Source organism: Ovis aries, chromosome 11, assembly GCF_016772045.2.
Source record: "Ovis aries strain OAR_USU_Benz2616 breed Rambouillet chromosome 11, ARS-UI_Ramb_v3.0, whole genome shotgun sequence".
Lineage (NCBI taxonomy): Eukaryota > Metazoa > Chordata > Mammalia > Artiodactyla > Bovidae > Ovis > Ovis aries.
This window is the reverse complement of record NC_056064.1, coordinates 49903528-49925467: the sequence shown is the minus strand read 5'-3', so window position 1 is coordinate 49925467 and position 21940 is coordinate 49903528. Positions and strand designations below refer to the sequence as shown.

Here is a 21940-nt window from a genome sequence, read left to right as displayed (position 1 = left end):
ATGTAGGCTTAGCTGCCCCATAGCACTTGGCAAGTGCAAGGCGAATTCTCAACCACTGGACCACCAGGGAAGCCCTCGGTGGGACTTTGTAGCTTGTAAGACTCACAGCAGCTCCTTTCAGATTTTTATTTTCTTCACTTAAAGATACATTGCTCAGCTCACTCGATGATTTGCTAGTCGGTTTAGTGTACTCATCCTGAGGATTAGCAATGTGGACGTTTCGCAAAGCACTGAAGGTAGCACTTCTAGAAAATCCTTCTTTTATCACATTATATGTACCTTTTACAAACATATTCAATGAACCACCAACCAGCTCTATCTTTAAGGAGCTTGTCTACGCTGAAAAGAAAAGACCACAGCGAGAAACTGGCAAAGGATGAAATAAGGGGGCTCACCCGTAAAGGCAAACATAGAGTAAAAGTAGGAAACCATCCACACACACAGACAAGACAGCAAAAGCAGTAATCACGAGAGGAGGAGAGTACACAGGCAGGATATTTGAAATGCACTGGAAAGGAGAGAGATCAGCAACTTAAAACAATCAGGCACGTAGGTGTAGACTGCTGTATCAGAGTCTCATGGTCACAACAAACCAAAAGTCTGTTACCATAGATATACACACACAAAAGAAAAAGGAATTCAAGTGCAGCACTAAAGTCATCAAATCATAAGAGAACAAAAGAGAAAAGGAAGAAAAAAAGGCATCCCACCCCACCTCCAAAAAAACAGCAACAAAGGATACACTCAGTGTGGTTGTGCAGTTTTGCTTATAGAGACATCTGGCATATGTGATTTGGGATGCGGTTTGGGAACAGGAAGGGGCAGCACATGGGGCAGGTGGCAGAGAGGGGAGCCCCAGGGCTGGGGAAGACCAGGGAGGTGGGACGCAGATTCCACCAGCAGCCACCTGTCCGGCCTCCCATCCAGAGGGGCTGCTCTACCCTTTGGAGGTGGTGGAGGAGGCCTCATGCATCATCTCAGGTCACTGATATCTTCATTTTGGTTCCACAAGTGCTTCCTGGAAGGTCCCTCAAACTGGTTCTTATTCATGTTCTAAAGACAAGAGAGTGTCCATGATCAGCTGCAGACCCCAGACTGGGGCGTCTCCCAGGTGACCGCAGCATGGCCCTCCTGCCCTGGGGAGGAGCCCAGGCCTGGGTGGGGTGGAGGAGGGGGCGGGTCCTGTTAGGTCAAGTGCTATGGAACGTGAGATTTTTGCACTTTGGGCCCCAGAACCTGCTAAGGAGCCCTCCCTGGCATGTGCATCAGGAAGAGGCCAGGAAGTTGCCAAGCTTCCTAGTGCTCAGCCTGCTCTTCCCTGCACGTCCCCTCTGCAGAGTCCAGTGCACACAGCTCTCCAGCCCAGACTCAGAGCCTCCTTACTTGGGGAAGTGGGGAGGATGGGAGGGATGAGAGTCATGCGCAGACACCTTTGCCTACAAGTGCGTCCTGTAGGAACATCCCCCACCCGCACATCTTAGGTCTCCTGGAAGGAGCAGGAAGCCCCCATGCCATCCCCCAGTGGGTCCTAGGGATGGTGTGGACTCCGTGGCCTGTCTGTGGTGGGGCGTCTGTATTCTGGGACTGGGACTGCATTTGCTGGCTGGGGTCCTCTGGGGCAGGGGTTCTGGCTCTCGGGGACCTCAAATGCTCCCCACTCTCTCACTAGTCTCGGTGGGTACAAGACCATGGGGCAGAGAGTCTATGCCGGGCCTGAGACGACCCCACCCCTCCCCCGCCCACAGACCAGGCTCAGAGGCCAATAGGTTCTGGAGCTTGAAGTTTAGAAAGCCACACCTTCGGAACCAGGCCAGTGTGCAGATCAGCAGGCTGAGGAGGACTACCAGAGAAAGGATGGGGAATATCACCAGCATCTGGCCCAGTGTGTTCAGGATTAAGATCAGAACGGGGTATGCTCATCTGCTGACCTGCATAAATGTCCGGGCCCTCCCTCCTTTGTTCACCTTTGCAGGAGCCCCACCACCTAGGGGGCTCCCTCGAGGGGGACATGGCCTGTGGTAGGGAATCCCATGGGTGGGAGAGTGGCAGGGGGATGGGTGCATGGGCTGGGCAGGGCTCCTGGCACAGAGGGTGAGGGTGTCTGCAGAGGGAAGACCCGGGGGGGCTTTCTGGGGGCTCCCCTCCTTTAGCCCAGGATGAAGACAGGAACACCCACCTGCGGAAGGTGTGAGGAGCAGGTCTTACGGGTCTGCCAAAGAGACACAGGGCAGTTTGGCGGGGGCCTGCCCAGGGCCTGCCCTGACACAGCCCCTCCACCCCAGGTATCAGATGAGCCCTGGATACAGGAGTTCATGAAGGCCTCACTGGGTTCCCCGCCCAGAGACCGGCTAGGCTGAGGGGTGCCTTCTCAGCCCCTCCCACTGTTCCTGGTCTGGGGCAAAGCAGGACCCCTGCTTCTTGTCCCTGGCGCTCAGGGTGACACTGACTGCATATGAACAGGCGAAGGGTGCAAGGGAGAGAACCATGGTGACTTGGGGAGCCTGCAGCCAATCAAGGCGTGGGGGTGGGAGAATAGGTGGTGTTTAGGGAGGGAAGGCGCCAGCTCCCTGAGCAGATAGGGACAGTGAGCAGCACTCGTGCAGGGACTGCCCTGAGAGTCTCAGAGAGGGCACAGATGCGGCGAGGGTGGGGCATAGCGGAAATTCCCTTCAGGCCTCATCTCCGTGACTCTGGGCACCTCAAGTGGGCAGGAATCACTCCTCCTGAGTTGCTCCCCACTCCTGCCCGCCAGAAAGAGAAGCTTGGGGGTCATTCCCCCCCACCCCGCCCTGCTCACCGAAGACGGCCAGGGTGGTGATTCTGATGTTTCTCTGGCGCCCATTCAGACTCCACTTGTACCGCCCTGCCTGGCTGCCCTGGGCTTCTTGAATCATCAATTGCGCCTCACCGTCTTGAATCCAGAGCTGCCATCCATCCTGGCAGTAGTTTCCTGGGGCCTTTACACTGAAGATGAGCTCCCAGGGTGCCGTGGGGTTCGGTTTCAGGGAGATGTCGATATGGGAGAAGGCATTGGAGATGCTGCAGCCCATCGTGGCTGGCTGGCCCTTCAACACAACAACCACACCCTTGGTGCAGTTGGGGTTGTCCCAGACTGTGGGGGGACAGTCACACATGTGGGTTATGACAAGACCTCAGGACATCCACTGACTGCCCTTCCTGGGGTCACTGGCACTACCTGGAGCCTGGGCCCCTCCTGGCCTGTTCTAGGTCTCTCCTCCCACACCCATCTTGCCCCTGCTGCATTCCCTCCCACACTACTCCACCCCACCCGAGCCCCGCCGCCGGCAGAGTTGAGACCATGCAACTTAACCTCCACTCTGAGCACTCCTGAAGGCGGCCAACAACGAGAGGACCCAGAGTATCCTGGGAGCGAGGAGAGGGGATGCTGAGGTCAGCATGGCCAGCAGGATGTGGATGAGTTTTAAGGGGTCCCTTGTCCTCCTTACTGGTTTCGGGCACACTCCCTGGAGGGAAGGAAAGCTAATGAGTCAGAGTTCCCCTGGCTCCTTCAGAAGCCTGTGAGAGGGGCTGCACCCTGGCCAGGGTGGGCGAGGGTCCCCAAGCTCCTTCCTGACCCAACTGTGTCATGACCCTTCTCGACACCTTTATAATGTCTGCAGTGGGACCACTGTCAGACAGATGAGAAACACAGATGAGACAGGAAACGGGTCCCTCGGAGACAAGTCCAGTTATATTGCTGGGGTTATCTTGAATTTTATATAAAACATGCAAAACGCCCTGAGCCATATGTCCTGTAGAGATGGGTCGTGACACACAGATTCTCGTGTGGCCACTTGAACCTGACACCAGCCTGAGACCACCTTGGATGCCCCCTGCCCCTCTTCCGCTTTTGCATTCTGAGGAAGGCATTTGGGACACTTGGTCCACTCTCCAGATTGGCTTTTATCAACAAAAGCATCTTCCTGTGGAACTCAAGATTTACAGTCCGGAGAGCTGAACTTTCACTTCCTCTGAGACAAATGCTCGTCTCAGGCTTTGGCATCCAGTAAACCTGACATTTGGGCTTCCCAGATGGCACAGTGGTAAAGAATCTGCCTGCCACTGCAGGAGACACAAGAGAGGAGGGTTCAGTTCCTGGGTCAGGGAGATCCTCTGGAGCTGGAAATGGCAACCAACGCCAGGAGTCTTTCCTGGGACATTCCATGGACAGACTCAGACATGACTGAGCGACTAACACTTTCGCTTTTCATAATGACATGTAGCTACCGATAGGTACTACACAGAGGATGAGATGGTTAGATAGTATCACCAACTCAAGGGACATGAATGTGAGCAAACACAGAAAATCGTGCAGGACAGAGGAGCCTGGTGGGTTACAATCCATAGAGTTACAAAGAATGAGATGTGACTCAGCAACTGAACAACAACAAAAAGTAGCTTCACTGCCTGAAAAATCCTCTGTGTTCCATCCATTCATCCATCCTTCCCCCCAGGTCCTGACAACCATTGATCTTTTTACTGTGTCCAGAATTTTGCCTTTTCCAGAATGCCATGGAGTTGGTACCCTTTGGTATTGAATTCCTTGTCTCTGATTCTTTTTTTCACTTTGCAGGGTGCTGGGCAGAAGGGCCAGGAGCAAAGGAAATTGTGGATGGAATCGCTTCCAGGAGCTGGGGGCCATTGGTGACCAGCCCCAGTCCTGACTCCAGGAGACTCTGGGTCAAACAAGAGATTGAAATAGCAAGGGACAGTCTCAGCCCCCAGACCCCTGTGACTGGTGCTGCTGTCTCCCGCTTCCCTTGATTTTCTGAACTTGCTTGTATTCTAATTTACCAAGAGAACGACAGCCTTCTTTTCTCACATAAGTACAGTATTTGTAGTTGAGGAAGAAAGAAGTCACTGGAGAGACGCGTGTTCTGTGCACACACATGGATGTGATTTTACATACGTGGAATCAGCTTAGAGAGCCCACTCCTGTCTCTCTCTTCTCGCCCTCTGTACTGTATGTACTGGGGTGAATGTTGTTGTTCTTTAGTCGCTAAACTATGTCTGATTCTCTGCAACCCCATGTACTGCAGCCCACCAGGCTCTTCTGTCCATGGGATTTCTCGTGCAGGAATGTTGGAGTGGGTTGCCATTGCCTTCTCTAGGGGATCTTCCCGACTCAGGGATCAAACTCGCCTCTCCTGCATTGGCAGGCACTTTCTTTCCCACTGATCCATCAGGGAAGGGTGAAAGGTGGCCCCAAAATACACGTCCACCCGGAACATGCGAAGGTGACCTTCCTTGGAAATAGAGCCTTTGCAGCCACAAATAAAGAGGAGGTCGTGTTAGAGCAGCGTGGGCCCCTGTGTAAGGTGCCTGGTTTCTTGTAAGAAGAGAGAAATTTGTCAGAAACAGACAAGGGAGAGGCCCAGAGCTGACTGAGGCACAGACTGGAGGGATGTGGCCACAAGTGAGGGGCCGCCAGGGCCGCCAGGAGCTGGAAGAGACAAGGAAGGATATTTCCCTGCAGCCCTGCTGACACCTTGATGTGGACTTCCGGCCTCCAACCTGGAGGAGGGCAAACTTGCTTCTTTTGATCCCTTGTTTGGGGTCCTTGGTCACGGCTGCCCCAGGACACTCACACTGGCCCCCTCCTTCCCCAGACCTCAGCTTTCCCCTCACTGGAAATATCAGGCACAAACCACAGACACTGGAGGGAGCATTCTGGGTCATGTTCTGTCCACTTCTCTGTCTGGGTCTCACTGTGTAGTGAGTGTGCTGCTGGTGAGGTCTGCCTCCCTGGATCCTGAAGCCTGACTTCAATGGCTGCAAGGAGTCCCTTTGTCTTAGCTTGTGAGCAGCCCGGTCCCCTTGGCTTCTAGCTCCGCCTCTTCCTGGTGAGGCCTGCTGCTGTAGAGGGCTGACCAGCTCCTCCTGTTTCTGGCCCTTCGGATTTCCACATGGTCACTGCCTTTGCAAAGCCTTTGCTCCTCCTGGGAGTGTCTGTCTTCTCCTTACAGCTTTCTAAGACTTTCACCCCTTAAAGAAACAAACTGTCTTCCAGGGTGAGTAGCTTTCCATCATCAGTTCTCCCCAGATGATCTTTGGAATAATGACCCCACGTGTTTATGTCGTCCTGTCTGTCTTTCCTTCAAAGCTTCAGGGTTTTGTTTGAAAGCAGTCTTCGTTTGTTTGTGTAGAGTATCCTTTTTAAAAGGCTTCCCAGGTGGTGGAATATCCATCACGGTCAAATTTTGTCTATTTTTACGCTCAGATCTTGAATATTCCTCAAGGTGTGTTTGCAAGTGGCATGTCACAGGTCTCATTTTGCTTCCTTTCCAGGAGGACCAGTGGTGCTTGAGGCACGGAAGAGTGAAGTACCCTGTCGCCCTGGCCAAGGCACCCGTCCCACGTGGGCTCTTGAGGCCCTGCCAGCTGCGGGGCACAAGCCACTATGCTGTCCATCATGCGTTTTCACCCCGGGAAGGCAGGCTCCCTCTAGGGCTGTTTATCTTTCCTTGGACATTCGTTTTTCACAAGAATATTAACTTGGCTTTAATTTTTTTTTTTTTTAAAGAACCAAGAATCTGGTGATTAAGTGAAGAGAGAGAGCTGCCCTGATCCTGCCCCAACCTGCTCAGCATAATACAAGAGAGGCTGAGATTTCACAGGCGGACACAATCCAGTAGCTGTTTTTCAGCCTTTTCCAGGATGGGGCATAAATAGCTTATCATTATTACTTGCTGCTGAGAACCTCATGTGATGGAAGGTTCTAGAAATAGGGGTTGCAGCTTCCTGTGCTGAGGCTTTTCCTTGCACCTCAGATAAGATCTGCTCAATTCTTTTCCTGAGTATTTTTTACAAAATAACTTTTCTTAAATTGGAATGTTCTCATGCACAGAATGGTGCTCAGCCACCCATAGGGCCCCAAGGCATCCTTGCTAGTGGTCGACAGTGACTCCTGGCCTCCTAGCCAGAGCCCTCGGGGCTGCCTGGAGGGAGACCCTTGCCCAGGGATGTCCTACCCTGAGCCTGCCGGAGCACGCAGGAGATTGATCTTGTGTGCTCATCTCTGGCCACTGACCGGTTCTGGAAGAAGCCTTGGGCAGGACCCCCAGCATTTCCAGTCTCCTCAAGGTCTCCCCTCGGACCCCAGCCACTCTGCTGCTTCCACTGACCGCGGAACAGCCTTTGCCCCCCTGTTCCCCATCGAACGTGGGCCTGGGTGTCCCATCGACAGGGAGGCAGGCCAAGTCTCCCCAGGCTGAAAATAGGTTCCCAGGGAGGCCTACCCACTGGCCCCAAGGCTGGAGCAAGCAGGTGTCCTCAGGGTCACATGGAGGGCTCACCCCCCAGGGAACCAAAGGAAGAATGCCACCTAAGCCTGTGAGAGGGGGAGCCTCCTGCTGGAGACCTGGCATCATCACCGAATGCCCAGTGCAACCAGGAGACTTGGTGGGAAGGGCAGTGTGTTTTCTCTGGGAGGGAGACAGCCAGGGGTCTATAGTATCCAGAAGGAAACTCACCCCCTCAAAACCTTTCCTCATCACCTTTCCCTGACCATTGTCCAGCTTTCATCCTTTCCATAAATTTAGAAGTCATGTTTCAAGTTCCTAGTACACTTTCTGGGATGTTGAGGGAAAAGTGAAAATGAAAGTCACTCAGTCCTGTTCGACTGTTTGTGACCCCAATGACTGTAGTCTGCCAGGGTCCTCTGTCCACGGGATTTTTCAGGCAAGAATACTGGATTAAGTTGCCCTTCCCTTCTCCAGGGATTTTCCCGACCCAGAGATCGAACCTGAGTCTCGTGCCTCGGAGGCAGATTCTCTGAGCAACCAGGACGTTGACTGAAAATAAATGAATGAGTGGGTTCATTGACAATCCTAAACCACACAGGGTCTCACTCCATGGGGAGCCAGGATAAGCTAGCCTGGCGAAGCCAACCCCTCTTCAGAAGCTTCCAGAATCCGACACCCACTCCCTGGGAGAACACCCTGTCACGTGCACATGGGCACACACAGCACACACACAGACACACACACACACAAACACACACATAGAGACACAGACACACACACAGCACACACACACACACACACAGACACACACACGCACACACAGTGCTGGGGGGAGGGCCCCTAGCGCCCCCACATGCTCTGCCTACAATAGGTGCTCTATCCCTGCAGACCTGCTCAGAAGTCCCTGCAGGGCTGATGCCACATGAAGGGTGTGGTCAGTGCCCTGCAATGAGCTCTGGGCAAGTGCCCAGCAGAGCTGAATGAGTCAAAGTTCAACCTTGCTCTGCCCCTGGACCAGGTGACATGGAGAGGGGGTGACCTCAGCAAAACGGTGTTTTTGTAACACACGCTGATCTATCCGACTGGACTCTGGGAGGGAGCGTGTGTGTTGACAAGTAAAAGGAAAGCAAAATAGCAGCAGGTTGACGTCCAAAGGTCGGGTGGGAGGGCAGCTGGTGGGCATGGCCCCCTGAGAAAGGTGTGTGTGGTCCCTTGAGCCTACGTCAGGCCCACCAAACCACCCTCTGCTCTCAATCTCTCATATTTTTTCTACTTGCCAGGGAACACCCCAGAAAGCCTGTCTCGCCAGCCTCCCCAGCCTAACCTCTGTGCTTTTCACAACACTACATATCCCTGTGTCCTAAAAATTAGTTCTTCCCTGGTAGCTCAGCTGGTAAAGAATTCGCCTGCAATGCAGGAGACCCCCATTCGATTCCTGGGTTGGGAAGATCCCCTGGAGAAGGGATGGGCTCCCCGTATTCTTGGGCTCCTCTGGTGGCTCAGACAGTAAAGAATCTGCCTGCAGTGCGGGAGACCTGGGTTTGATCCCTGGGTTGGGCTGATCGCCTGGAGGAGGACATGGCAACCCACTTCAGTATTCTTGCCTGGAGAATCCCATGGATGCAAGAGCCTGGTGGGTTACAGTCCATGGGGTCACAAAGAGTCAGACACGACGGAGCGACTAACACTTTCACTTTTCACATATCCCTGTGTCCTAGAAATTATTTGACACTGACTCATTTTTTAAACAGTAGTATCTGTTTTAGCTTCACCTTAAATGCCCATTTGTAGTCACTAGATGTGCTATTTATAGGAATGTTCTCACAGATACTGAAATGACCAGAAGACTATGAAAGCAGGAAGTGTCACAGACTCTCTACCACCACATGAGTCCTCCTGGGGGAGTGTGGCCTGTGCACAGGGGACCCCTGGCCATCTTCTGTCATGTTGTCCAAGGCTGCTGAAGCTGTGGGCTCCCAGACGGGCCCTGGTTAGGACTTCCTGCCGCTCTTCCTGCTGCCCCCTACCTCCAGTCTTCCCTGAGCCTTCCCCAGGCCATGGCGGGTCTCTGAGCTCACGCACACAAGCCTCTTAGTCCAATTTTATATGGTCCCTGAGGTTCTCCTCACTGGGAAAGGCTCTGGAGGGTTCCAGAATCTGGACAAGGAAATGCCAGGGTCCCTTCCCACCAGGCTCTGCCCCCAAACTCCAACTACCTTGGGCCTGGCTCCTAATCGTCAGACGATACAGCCTAGGCACTGGGAAGAACTCCAGGTTGCGGGTGATCCTCAAAACCATAGACCAGTCTCAACTAAACCAAATCTGTACAATGGAGACACACACTTTTCCACCCTATAGAGTGCAGAAGGGCTGTCTACAAGGAGCTGGACTGGGGATGGAGGAGCTGGACTGGGATGGAGGGGCTGGTCTGAGGATGGAGGAGCTGGAATGGGGATGGGGGGAGTTGGTCTGGGATGGAGGAGCTAGACTGGGATGGAGGGGCTGGACTGGGAAGGAGAGCTGGACTGAGGGTGGAGGAGCTGGTCTGGGATAGAGGAGCTGGACTGAGGGTGGAGGAGCTGGTCTGGGATAGAGGAGCTGGACTGAGGGTGGAGGAGCTGGACTGGGGATGGAGGAGCTGGACTAGGGATGGGAGGTGCTTCCTGTGTCCTTAGGCACCTTTGCCGCCCTTATCAGTCTGGGGTTCCACTGTTGTCTTATTTATAAATATAGGTATATTTTATGTAATATTTGCCACATATTTACATTTCAAAGTGATTCATTATCTGAAATTCAGATGGGTTTTTAAGTTTGGCATTTCCTCCCCTCTTCCTGAGTCTCTCCTCTTGTCTCTGACGCTGCAAAGGACAGAAAAATTGGAGAGAGAGAGGCCAGGGCACAACAGGGGAAGAGGCCGGTGAGAAGGCAGAGGGTCCGGGGTGGTATAGGAAGCCTGCATGTATGGGGCAAGACCTGGAGGGGCCCTGAAGCTTCTGGAGTTGGGAAAAGTGAGGCAACAATTCATCCTTCTCTCAGATCACCGTCACAGCTGCTGGTCTCTACATATATTAAGCTGGGGCACACAGCTGGGATTTCTGCTGTCACTGGGGACCTGATCGCATTTGGGAGTCAGTGGAACACCTTGGAAAGTGCATGCCGTTGCCAGCACTTTGTCCTGACACAGGACCTTGGGGAAACTGAGGCAGCAGGTATGCGGCTCAAGGTTTATCAGCTGACCAGGGGCTCAGGGATTCTCGGTCAGCAGGGATCTCCATTCCTGCAGCACCTAGGAGAACCTGGACAAGGTTTCCCACGCAAAGGCTCAGTGGTAACTTGTATGTACCTGGATATTTACATGGGAAGGTGAGCACCCTGCTGTCCAGGCAGGCCTTTCACCAATAGTGTGGAGGGAGGCGACCAACCACCTTCAGAAGACAGCTGAAACAGAGCCCCAGCCCTGGCTCAGAGGGAAGAGATGCCCCAGTCCGGGGAGCCTTTGCTGTGTCCTGTCCCTGCTGCTATGGCCAGGATGGAGGGTCCCTGCTGCTGCTGCTGCTGCCAAGTTGCTTCAGTCGTGACCGACTCTGTGCGACCCCATAGACAGCAGCCCACCAGGCTCCCCTGTGCCTGGGATTCTCCAAGCAAGAACACTGGACTGGGTTGCCATTTCCTTCTCCAATGCGTGAAAGTGAAAAGTGAAAGTGAAGTCTCTCAGTATGTCCGATTCTGTGTGATTCCATGGACTGCAGCCCACCAGCCTCCTCCGTCCATGGGATTTTCCAGGCAAGATTACTGGAGTGGGTTGCCATTGCCTTCTCTGGAGGGATCCCTACTGGGCAGTCAGAAGTTCCTCCAGGCCTGGGGGTTGAGTCTGTAAACCATTGTGGCTCACACTGGCCATCAGTACCTACCATCCCATCAGCTGGGCTACTTCTCACTCTCTTTCACAAGGCACTTCCTCTGAGAACCCTCCCCCTTCTTGCACCTGCTGCTTGCACCCTCGGGGGCGGGTGGGGGCCTATTCCTCTCCACCACCTTCACTATTTAGTCCCAGGGGATGAGGGCCTCCCAGGGGCTCTGGCTCCCTAGGCACTGGGAATGGAAATTGGCTTTCAAATTGCAGATCATTCACCAGTAGGGGATGGTGAATTGAATTTAGAGATTGCGGCTACAGCTTAACCAAAAATGAATGGAGAGCATAGAAAGAGGCAGTGGACTGCCCCTCTCCAGGTTTCTTTCTCTTTTAATGAGTGTTTGTGAGTGGTTGGGCTGAGTGTGCACGTGTGCCCCTTAGGAGTGCACACAAGTGCGTATGTGCATGAAAGTGAGTGTGTGTGCACAAGTATGAGAGCCACAGTGCTGGCCTGGACGTGAAACTGTTTCACGCCAGACATGGTCCAGGGCAGCAGGGGTTTCGTGCATATGGGTGGACATCCGAGAGCTTGAGATGCCAACTCTCTATCCCTCCAGACAGGGGCAGAGGCAAGCCTGGAGCTGCCCCACAGAGACGCAGTTCCCTACCAGGTCGGGAAGACTTTGTCTTTTCCCCTCATTCAGCAGAGTCAGAGCGCAGAGCCTGGGGGCTCAGTGCTCCATCTCCATCAACCCAGCCCCTATTTGAGGGCGATCCTGCACCAGGAGCCCCAACCACCACCCCTCCAGCTCTCACCTGTGACCCGGTAACCGGCTCCTCCACGCCTGCAGCTGCAGCCTGTCTGTGCGCAGGTCTGAGTGGCTGTATTAAACCCGAATGATGATTCCAGGGCGGAGCCAGGAAAGGAGGAGGCGGGAAGGATTCAGAATACGTGCACCTGAGGTCTGATACGCAGGTCCTGTATTCAGGAAGGAAACCTCAAGTTATGGGAAGTCACTCGAGTTTCCCATAAATGCAGAGACATTACTTTGCCAAGAAAGGTCCGCCTAGTCAAGGCTATGGTTTTTCCAGCAGTCATGTATGGATGTGAGAGTTGGACTATAAAGAAAGCTGAGTGCAGAAGAATTGATGCTTTTGAACTGTGGTGTTGGAGAAGACTCTTGAAAGTCCCTTGGACTGCAAGGAGATCCAACCAGTCCATCCTAAAGGAGATCAGTCCTGGGTGTTCATTGGAGGGACTGATGTGGAAGCTGAAACTCCAATACTTTGGCCACCTGATTTGGAGAGCTGACTCCTTTAAAAGACCTTGATGCTGGGAAATGTTGAGGGCAAGAGGAGAAGGGGACGACAGAGGATGAGATGCTTGGATGGCATCACCGACACAGTGGACATGGGTTTGGGTGGAGTCCTGGATTTGGTGATGGACAGGTAGGCCTGGCGTACTGTGGTTCAGGGGGTCGCAAAGAGTCGGACACGGCTGAGCGACTGAACTGAACTGAACTGAACTGAACTCGAATTTCAGGAACTGCCCTGAGTTCAGGGGAAAAGACGAGTTTCTTGATAGTGAATTCCTTATTCTATTTTTATTAGACACAGGGCATTCGATGATCATTCTAAAGAAAACGGCAGGTGGCAGTTTCTCAGGAGAGCCAGTTCCTGGAGTTCTCCACTTTCAAGCTCCATCTGAACAATCGGATTGTTCAAGATTGAATAATCGGATTGAATTGTGTGATCTCAATTTGTCAACTAACGATTGGACCCAGGCCGCAGCAGTGAAAGTGCAAAATCCATACCATTAGAATACCAGGGAATGACTGTGCTTTAGAAATTTTTAAGTTTCCAAATGTAAGACTAAAATTCTTGACCCATTAATATTTCTCTTTATGATGGAGTCATCCAGAAGCATGATGTCAGCTTTCGGGAATGGCTGCATTTTTCAAATATCTGGTTATTTTGCCCCAAGCTGCCCCAGCCTTCAGTGCTCCTGGGAATTATTTGTCTTCACACTTTATTTTTTGAAAGAATCACATTACCAGTATTAATCCTTCCTCAACCAACACCCAGATATGCCTTTCCCTTCATCTGAACGTTCTTTTATTTTCTTCAAAATAGTATAACATTTTACTTATGGAAGTGCTTATGAACTGGGGTGCTTGTTGCTGCTTCAGGGAAGGTGAGGTAGGTCTGGCTCTGGCCCCGCCACCGACATTCATTGAGTAACTCAGTCCTGAGGGTGTAATTCCTGCAGTGGTCCCTCAGAGACAGGGAGGACGTGGGCTCCGCCAGGCTGGCTGAGCCACGTGGCCACCACAGGCCCCTGCAGGGTCTCTTATGCTTCCGGGCTGCCCAGACCCTGGTGCGCAGCCCACCGCCGATTGGACGCTCTCCTCTCCTCTCTGGGGAGGAGCCCTGTCAGTGTACCTTGAGGTCACCTTGCTGATGGGGCAACAGGAATAGAGATTCAGTGGTCACAGAAGCCAGGGGGAGGTAGCTCTGCCTGGAAGGGGAAGGGCTCACTAGGTGATTTAAACATGAGAACACTATTTCCCCCTGATCATGACAATGTGCTCATTGCCCAGCTTTACAAAAGCTGTTGTTGTTGGGTTGTTAAGTCGTGTCTGACTCTGTGACCCCATGGGCAGCAGCATGCCAGGCTCCCCGTCCTTCACTGTCTCCCAGGGTTTGCTGAGATTTGTGTCCATTGAGTCAGTGATGCCGTCCAACCAGCGCATCCTCTGCTGCCTCCTCCTTTTGACTTCCATCTTTCCAAGCATCAAGGTCTTTTCCAGTGAGTCAGCTCTTCCCATCAGGTGCCCAATGTATGTGAGCTTCAGCTCAGCATCAGTCCTTCCAGTGAATATTCAGGGTTGATTTCCTTTAGGATTGGCTGGTTTGATCTCCTTGCTGTCCAAGGGACTCTCAAGAGTCTTCTCAGTACCACCGTTCAAAATCATCAATTCTTCTGCACTCAGCCTTTTTATGGTCCAATTCTCACATTTGTCCATGACTACTGAAAACACCATAGCTTTGACTATATGGAACTTTGTCAGCAAGTGATGTCTCTGCTTTTTAACATGCTGTCTAGGTTGGGGACAGCTGTCCTTCCTTTGGAAAGAAGCAAGTGTCTTTTAATTTCATGGCTGCAGTCACTGTCCACAGTGATTCTGGAGCCCAAGATCAGAAAATCTGCCATTGCTTCCATTTTTCCCCTTTCTTTGCCATGAAGAGATGGGTTCAGATGCTATGATCTTAGTTTTATGAATGTTGAGTTTTAAGCCAGCTTTTCCACTCTCCTCTTTCAGCCTCATCAGGAGGCTCTTTAGTTCCTCTTCACTTTCTGCCATTTAGAGTGGTATCACCTGCATCTATGAGGTTGTTGGTATTTCTCCCAGTGGTCTTGATTCCAGCTTGTGGTTCATCCAGCCCTGCAATTCGCATGATGTACTCTGCATAGAAGTGAAGTAAGTGGTAAATGGAAAGTAAGTCTGCTGGGATGGTGTCCCTAGAGGGATCCCCTGGTGTGCTCACAAGCGCTGCGGCTTACGTACAGGATGCGCAGTGCAGCGAGGGGGTTGGGGGCCCCATCCCTCGGTGGCCCTGAGTGAGGCACCGCCTGCCCGCTTTCCTCAGTTAAACACCATCCTGCTACTGTCTCCCTGCCCCCGCACAGGCTTACCACCTGCGCTTCCCGCTGGTCCCCAAAGAGCAAGTTCCCCCTTGTTCTAGTGCCTCTGAGCTGAGAGTGGGTGTCCTGCCCCCGGTGGGGCCCAGTCGGGTGTTCACCTTGGAAGGCAAGTCCTGTGCAAGCGTGACGAGCTCCCAGGCTTCTGCTGGGGCGTGGCAGGCAAGTCACCGGTGGGGCTGCAGGCGCAGGAGCTGGGGATCCCAGACGTGAGTCCCTGAGCCCACTCAGACCTTCCTCGGGGACTGGCCTGGCTATTCTGGGCCCTGGGGGAGCACCCTCAGAAACTGCCAGGGTGCCAGATGACTGGGGTGTTCAAACCTGCTCCCCACAGAATCCTCACCTGGAAGGTGAGAGGCATCCCTGGCATGGGAACTTTGGGGGCAGGATAAGTCCACTTTTGTGTTGATTGGTTGATTTTGTGTTGTTATTTATTAATTTGTTTAAAGTACTCTGTTCTAACAATGTGAATTCTTTCCCAAATCAACTCTTGTTTATTCAACAAACGTTTCTGCAGGGCTGAGTGGGAACCAGTGCCAGGAAGGGTGAGGCTTATGCCCCAATCCCGGGAAATCCCTGGGCTAGCAGGCCCAGGAGGGACAAGCAGTTACAAAAACATACATAAAAGTTAGAGTCCTTCAAAGAGGCTTCCCTTCATCCCACTGAGCCTGAGAGTGGTCCACATGTCCCGGCTTCTGGATCTCTCTTGCCCCAGTCACCCCATGTGACCCCCAGAGAAGGTGGTGGAATATCTTTCACACACAGAGTCTGCTCTCTCCTTTCGCCCCAATCCTGAGAAATCCCTGGACCAGCAGGCCCTGGAGGGACATGCAGTTAGGAAACATACATAAAAGTTAGAGCCCTTCAAAGAGGCTTCCCTTCATCCCACTGAGCGTGAAAGTGGCCAGATGTCCTGGCTTCTGGATCTCTCTTGCCCCAGTCACCCTGTGTGACCCCCAGTGAAGGTGGTGGAGGAACCTTCACACACAGTCTGCTCTCTCCTTTCAACTTTCCGCCTCCATTCCCAGAATTCCCCGAGAATCAGGACCCTTCTCTGGGAACACTCTAACCCCAGACCAACGAGAGCCCAGGACGTGGCTATTCTGATCCCGGTAGACGCCCTCCCTCCGTGGGAGTTTCGGAGAGGCTTCTCAGGAAGAGCGCTGCGGACAGAGGGAGACTCCTCATCTGTTCCTGGGGGAGGCAGGAGCTGGGAAAGCCCTTCTTCAGGGGCTGCTTGAAATGGTCGTCGAGGAGGTGGGCCTCTGGGGTCTCTCCTGTGGCAGAGAGGGGCCCTGCTCCTGGAAGTGCCGCTGAGCTGGAGGAGCCAGTGCTCCTGGGACCACGTGAGGGTCTGCGGGGAAGCAGAGGATCTGGTTGGGGCCCTCCTGTGACAGTAGCTGCACCAGTTACAGGCTCCATACACAGCTCCTGTGTGTGGACGTGTCTGGTGTGGACTGAGGGGCTGTGGTGAAGCCTGGCACGTCTGAGAGTACTGTCGGGGCATCAGCAGAACCAGGCAGCTTAAACCCCCAACTGTGCAGACAGCATCCTCGCAACTTCCCTTTGACCTGCCTGCATGCTAAGGCATTTCAGTGGCGTCTGACTCTTTGCGACCCACTGGAGTGCAGCCCGCCAGGCTCCTCTGTCCATGGGATTTCCCAGGCAAGAATTCTGAAGTGGGTTGCCATGCGATCCTCCAGGAGATCTTCCTGATCCAATCTGGGGATCGAGCCTGCATGTGCTTATAGCTCCTGAATTGGCTGGCACGTTCTAGTGCAACCTGGGAAGCCCCTTCCTTTTGAATCCATAGAAACATATACTTCCGGAAAAGCTAGACGAACATAAAATGTCATCAGGAAGTAAGTCTGAGTCTGGGAAATACAGTTGTTTTTTTTTACAGTTTCTTCATCCTGTTTTCCTCCAGAATTTCTACAACGATCCTGTGCTCAAGTAATCAGAGAATACTGTGTTCTTTAAGAAAAAACAACAATTTTTATTAGGTTAGAGAGAGCAAGGTTGAGGGAGAAGGGACAGTAGAATGATCCCCCTTGACTATCTCGGGCTTCCCCAAGGTCCCGGGGCAGTGGGTGGAAGGGCTGGGGCCAGGCTGAAATGCCCACGGGCTCTAAGCGCAAAACCACGAGTCCTTTGAAGGCCATAACCTCCCCCTTCGGACCCATCCCTGGCCTTTCCCAGGGGAGGGCTATGGGACCCTGGTACCACCATGCTGCCTTTCCTGGGTGGAAGGTCAACCCAAGACTATCTGGAGAAGAGAGGGAGCTCCCAGGGGCTCCTGGATGGTCACCAAGGCCGAGGGGCCATCCCTGAGTGACTCAGCTGAGGGTTGCAGCCTGCTGGGCTTGACCCTGCACACAAAGAGCAGCAAAGAGTGTCTTGCTCACTCTGCAAAGGTTGGTCCTCTTCGGCCAATGACCCAAGTGCACTTCTGTGCTCAGACAGGAATTAGTGATGTTAACGGACTCTGTGTATCTGGACAAGCAGACCCTCAGATGATTAGATGGGTGACTCAGGAAGAATTTCAGTGACCCCAGCTGCTTGTGTTTTCCCACACAAAGAAAAGCATCGTCACCCTTAACTTGAGCTGTATCTGTTCTTTGTGGCAAGCAGTAGAACCACCTTATCCCAGATGTATCCTTCACCATCTGTGCATGTGTGCCAAGTCATTTCAGTCGTGTCCAACTCTGCAACCCTATGGCCTGTATCCCTCCAGGCTCCTCTGTCCATGGGATTCCCCAGGCAAGAATACTGGGGTGGGTTGCCTTGCCCTCCTCCAGGGGATCTTGCTAACCCAGAGGTGGAACCCAGGTCTCTTGCGGCTCCTGCATTGGGGGGCGGGTCTCTACCTCTACTGCCACCAGGAGAGTCCACCTGCTCTCCTGGCCAGAAGCCCCACGAACTGGCCTCTCCCCTCTCTTGGGATGCATTCTCTCACTCCATCATAGCTCTCTCACTGTGTGGTTTTCCTTTAGTCAACTGCATCCCCCCAAAACCTCCCCCAACGCCATCCTGTTCAGAGGCTCCCTCACCCTTGAGTAGGTGTCAGAAGGTTCAAGGGTCTTCCCACCCTCCTGGCCTGAGAAGATTGGCCCTCAGCTCCAGGACACTCCAAGAGCAAAGATGCCCCTCCTGTCCTCCCACTCCTCACCCCAACCCTGGGGCCGTTCTTTCTTCCTCTGCATCCTCATTTGAACTCTGACCTTCCCTCCTGGTAGAGCGTCCTGACCCAGGGCTAAAATATACGGGCCAGAGGCCACCAGGTCTGAGAGTGACTGAGGGTCAAAGTTTAAAATTGGGTTTTCCGCGGGAGGCTGAGGGCATGTGCCCTGGTGACATGTCCAGGTGCCCAGGCCTCAGCTGGTCAGCACACACCTGAGGGCTCAGGTCCCCACCTTCTGGAATGTGCCAGAGTCAGCCTGAGGGGGAGGTCCACAAGCTGAGAGCAGAGCCCAGCCAGCTGCTCAGGCTTCATGGGAACCCCAGGGGACTGTCCACACTGAGGCTAGCCCGCTTGCGTGGGGGTGAGGGAGGGAGAGAGCGTGCAGTTCCCTTCTTCGAGGGATCAGTAATCAAGAGCATTTTGTTCTGACAAGGTCCCTGCTTTCCAGTGGAATGAAGGACAGCCATTCGGAACACAGTAGGTTCTCCGTGAGTGCTGCTCAACAGCGATGGGTGTTCCTGGGATGGAGGAACACGTGTTTACAGAGCCAGCCTCCCAGCCCTTCCTCACTTTGGAGGTGGCTGCTGCTGTTTTATTTGCTGAGTTGCGGCCAACTCTTTTACCATCCCATGGACTGTAGACCATCAGGCTTCTCTGTCCCTGAAATTTCCCAGGCAAGAATGCTGGAGTTTTGCCATTCCCTTCTTCAGGGAATCTTCCCCACCCAGGGACCAAACTTGCCTCTTCTGCTGGGTAAAAGACCCTGATGCTGGGAAAATTTGAAGGTGGGAGAAGGGGGTGACAGAGGATGAGATGGTTGGATGGCATGACCAACTCAAATGACATGAATTTGAGTAAACTCTGGGAGTTGTTGATGGACAGGAAGTCCTGGAATGTTGCAGTCCATGGGGTTGCAAAGAGTCGGCCACGACTGAGTGACTGAACTGAACTGAACTGACGGGACCAGATGCCATGATCTTAGTCTTTTGAATGTCGTGTTTTAAGCCAGCTTTTCCACTCTCTTCTTTCACTTACATCAAGAGGCTCTTTAGTTCCTGTTCGCTTTCTGCCATAAGGGTGCTGTCATATGCATATCTGAGATTATTGATATTCATCCTGGCAATCTTGATTCTGGCTTGTGCTTCAACCAGCCCAGCATTTTGCACAATGTACTCTGCATATAAGTTAAATAAGCAGGGTGACACTATACAGCCTTGACGTACTCCTTTTCCAATGAGGAACCCGTTCATTGTTTCCTGTCTGGCTCTAACTGGACAGGCCTTCTAGGCAGCTGCTGTCGGGCGGAGAGGGGGTGGAATCCGATTCTGAACTGGGCCCTTTGTTGGCAGGTCTGAGTCAGCATGCCTGGGGGCCTGGTCTGAGGGTCTACTCAGGGTGAGGGAGCCTCGTGTGCTGGTGATACCCTGTGCACACATGCACCTGCCCTGGTCTCCCCGTGGCTGCCCGTGCCCTCTGTTGGAAGAGTGGCCTCCTGGTGATGGTCTGCGGTGGGGGATCTGTGGATACAGGGCCTCCACTCATACCCTGGGAGCCTGTGCAGGGGGCCTGTGCCCCGCGGTCATTCAGGGCTCCAGGCAGCCAGCGGCCCCTCCACCTGGTGACACCGTCGCAGTCAGCAGCGCACTTGGGCCTTCCCTGGCTGCGTGTATTGCAGTCATGTTGCAGGGCAGGTCACGGAGGACAGGGAGCGCCCTGGGTCACTTTTGCCCCGTGTCTCCTTCCAACCCAGATCTACACCTTTTTCTCAAAACAGACTTTGACACAGCATGCACGTATCTTTTTATTTTTGCCTTTTGTTTAATCTTTACTTAGACAGCTTTGAGACTCTGCAGAGCGACTTGACCTTGGAGCTCAGTGTGGCTGGAGCCCCTCAAGCCACAGGAGTTGCCCCCAAGAACCCGGTGCGGTCCTGCTGGGCTCACCGTGCACTTCCGATAGCCCACCTGCCCCATGACGGACTTAACCACAGCCAGGTGCTCTCACAAACACGGGCTCACGTATGCTCACATGGTGCAAGCCATGGAGCCAACGGGGCTGGGAGCGATCTCTGCTGTCCTGGAGTCAGACAATGAATAAAGCTCCAAGACAGGTTCAGAGTTAAAACTGTCAGGAGAACTTTAGAGTTTAATTTTAGAATTAAGCATGCTGAAGAGGAGAGGGCAGTCCACCACTCATAAACACACAGGAGACCACATCAGATCTCAGGACCGTGCTGGTGTAATTGACCCTGTCTCCTGCCTGTGTGTCTCTGGAGCACCTGGTCACATGTGGCTTTGGTTCCACAGGTCTGGCCAGCTGCAATGCTATTTGCTGCTCACCAGCCCTGGCTGATCCTGGCCCACACGGGGGGAGGTGTCCAGAAACCATGCCACATGCTGGCCCACACCTCACAAACCTGGTGGCCACAGATTTGTCTCAGGTGGGTCAACCCCGCTCCACAGGCAGGCCCTGTGGCCAGCCCGCCCAGGGGCAAAACCTTCCCCTGTGGCTGGAGCCCAGAGGGAGAGGGGCCCCAGCTTCAGGGGCTGATCATGGCCAGAGCTCTCTCTGTCCCCCTGCAGGACACGAGTCAGGGAGATCACGGCACAGCGCTGGGCGGATCAAGACCAGAGACGCCCAAAGGACTTGCGCTTTTCTTTCATTAGCGCTAAAGCCTCTGACATTCTGATTCCTGTTTCCTTTGAGAGGCTTCAGGTTAACCTGTCCTCATGGTGGAAAAGTGGGACTTGGGTTTCTATTTCAGTTCTGAGTCCCAGTGGTTGGAAGGATGGAAGATACTGGAGCCTCAGGACACACAAAAGGAAACCAGAGCTGGAGGAACGGGCCCCCACTTGCTGGCCAGGGAAAAGGGGTCGTCAGGGCCAAGGCCCCTTCATAAGGCCTCCTGTGATTCCTCGGGCTGGCTGCTACCACCGTCCTGCCCTGGCCATCAGCCCACAACCTTTCTTCATCTCTCTCTCCTCCTCCAACTCACACCCCTGCCCCAACATCTGATGCGCTTTCCCTGCCAGGCTTTATTTTGAGACATTCCTTTGCCTAGTTTCCTTAGGGGAGCCTGGAAAGCACACCTGTCCCCATGGGCGAGGGCATGACGGACCTGTAAGTCGCTGAGCCGCCCTGCAGAGGGCGACAACTGCGCAGGTGTGGTTTCCAGAGACAGGGAGGCTTTAGGATGAGGGTCTAAAAAAATCCACCGCGATCCACCGTGATACACTGGGATCATGATACATTGGAAAGTCAAGATCACAGGGAAGAAATGTGGAGCTTGGCAACCTATTGCAAAAGCAGCAAGTTCCTCCTCCTCCTTCAAACACAAGTGACCAGAATCAGGGCAGCAGCTAGCCGGGCCCCTTTTTACCATTTCCACCCTGTCTCTCCTGTTACCTCCAGCAGTGGCTTGGAAGCCAAGCCTGGGGGAAGGGGGGGCAGCAATGGCTTTAATCAGTGAATGATTCTATTACCTTCTGCATGACATTCCTGGCCCTCTCGGTTATGGTTTCCTAACAGCTGGGCAATGTGCTTCCTTGTCTGCATTCTTCATTTGCCTGCAGCTTAGATTGGAGACCACGTACATGGTTTAGTAGCTTCTTTCTTAGCGGTTTTCCTAATTATGAGACTGTTGCAACAGGGGAAACATCTTCTAAGACCCACAAATCCTGTTTCCCCAAGCCATCGATATAAATGACTTTTAATCTTCGATTACTGAGAGACTGGCATTTAAATTGACAGAGAATTCCTACGTCGTCTGGGTCTGAGTATGTGAGTACATTTTAGCCCAAATGTCCTAAGAGTCCAACATCTAGAGTCTTGCTTTCCAAAAAGCAGCAGAATTTGCAGCTTTAACCAAAGGCAGTGCGTGGGGTGGCCGGCACAAGGCACGTTTCCTCCTTGCCAGGCAGGCCCCATCCCACCGCAGG

The 21940-nt window shown here is 53.2% G+C and overlaps 1 long non-coding RNA gene and 1 pseudogene across 1 annotated transcript in view; one reads left to right on the top strand and one right to left on the bottom strand.

Moving 5' to 3' along the window:
• The window catches only part of LOC132657438 (uncharacterized), a 56842-nt gene extending 46818 nt beyond the window's left edge, over positions 1-10024 (top strand). The window contains exon 2 of the long non-coding RNA XR_009595618.1: positions 4595-10024. This is a non-coding gene — a long non-coding RNA (uncharacterized LOC132657438). The remainder of the gene's footprint in view (positions 1-4594) is intronic.
• Positions 1738-12048, bottom strand: LOC101105514 (secreted and transmembrane protein 1A-like; annotated as a pseudogene).
• Positions 12049-21940: the final 9892 nt, after the last annotated feature.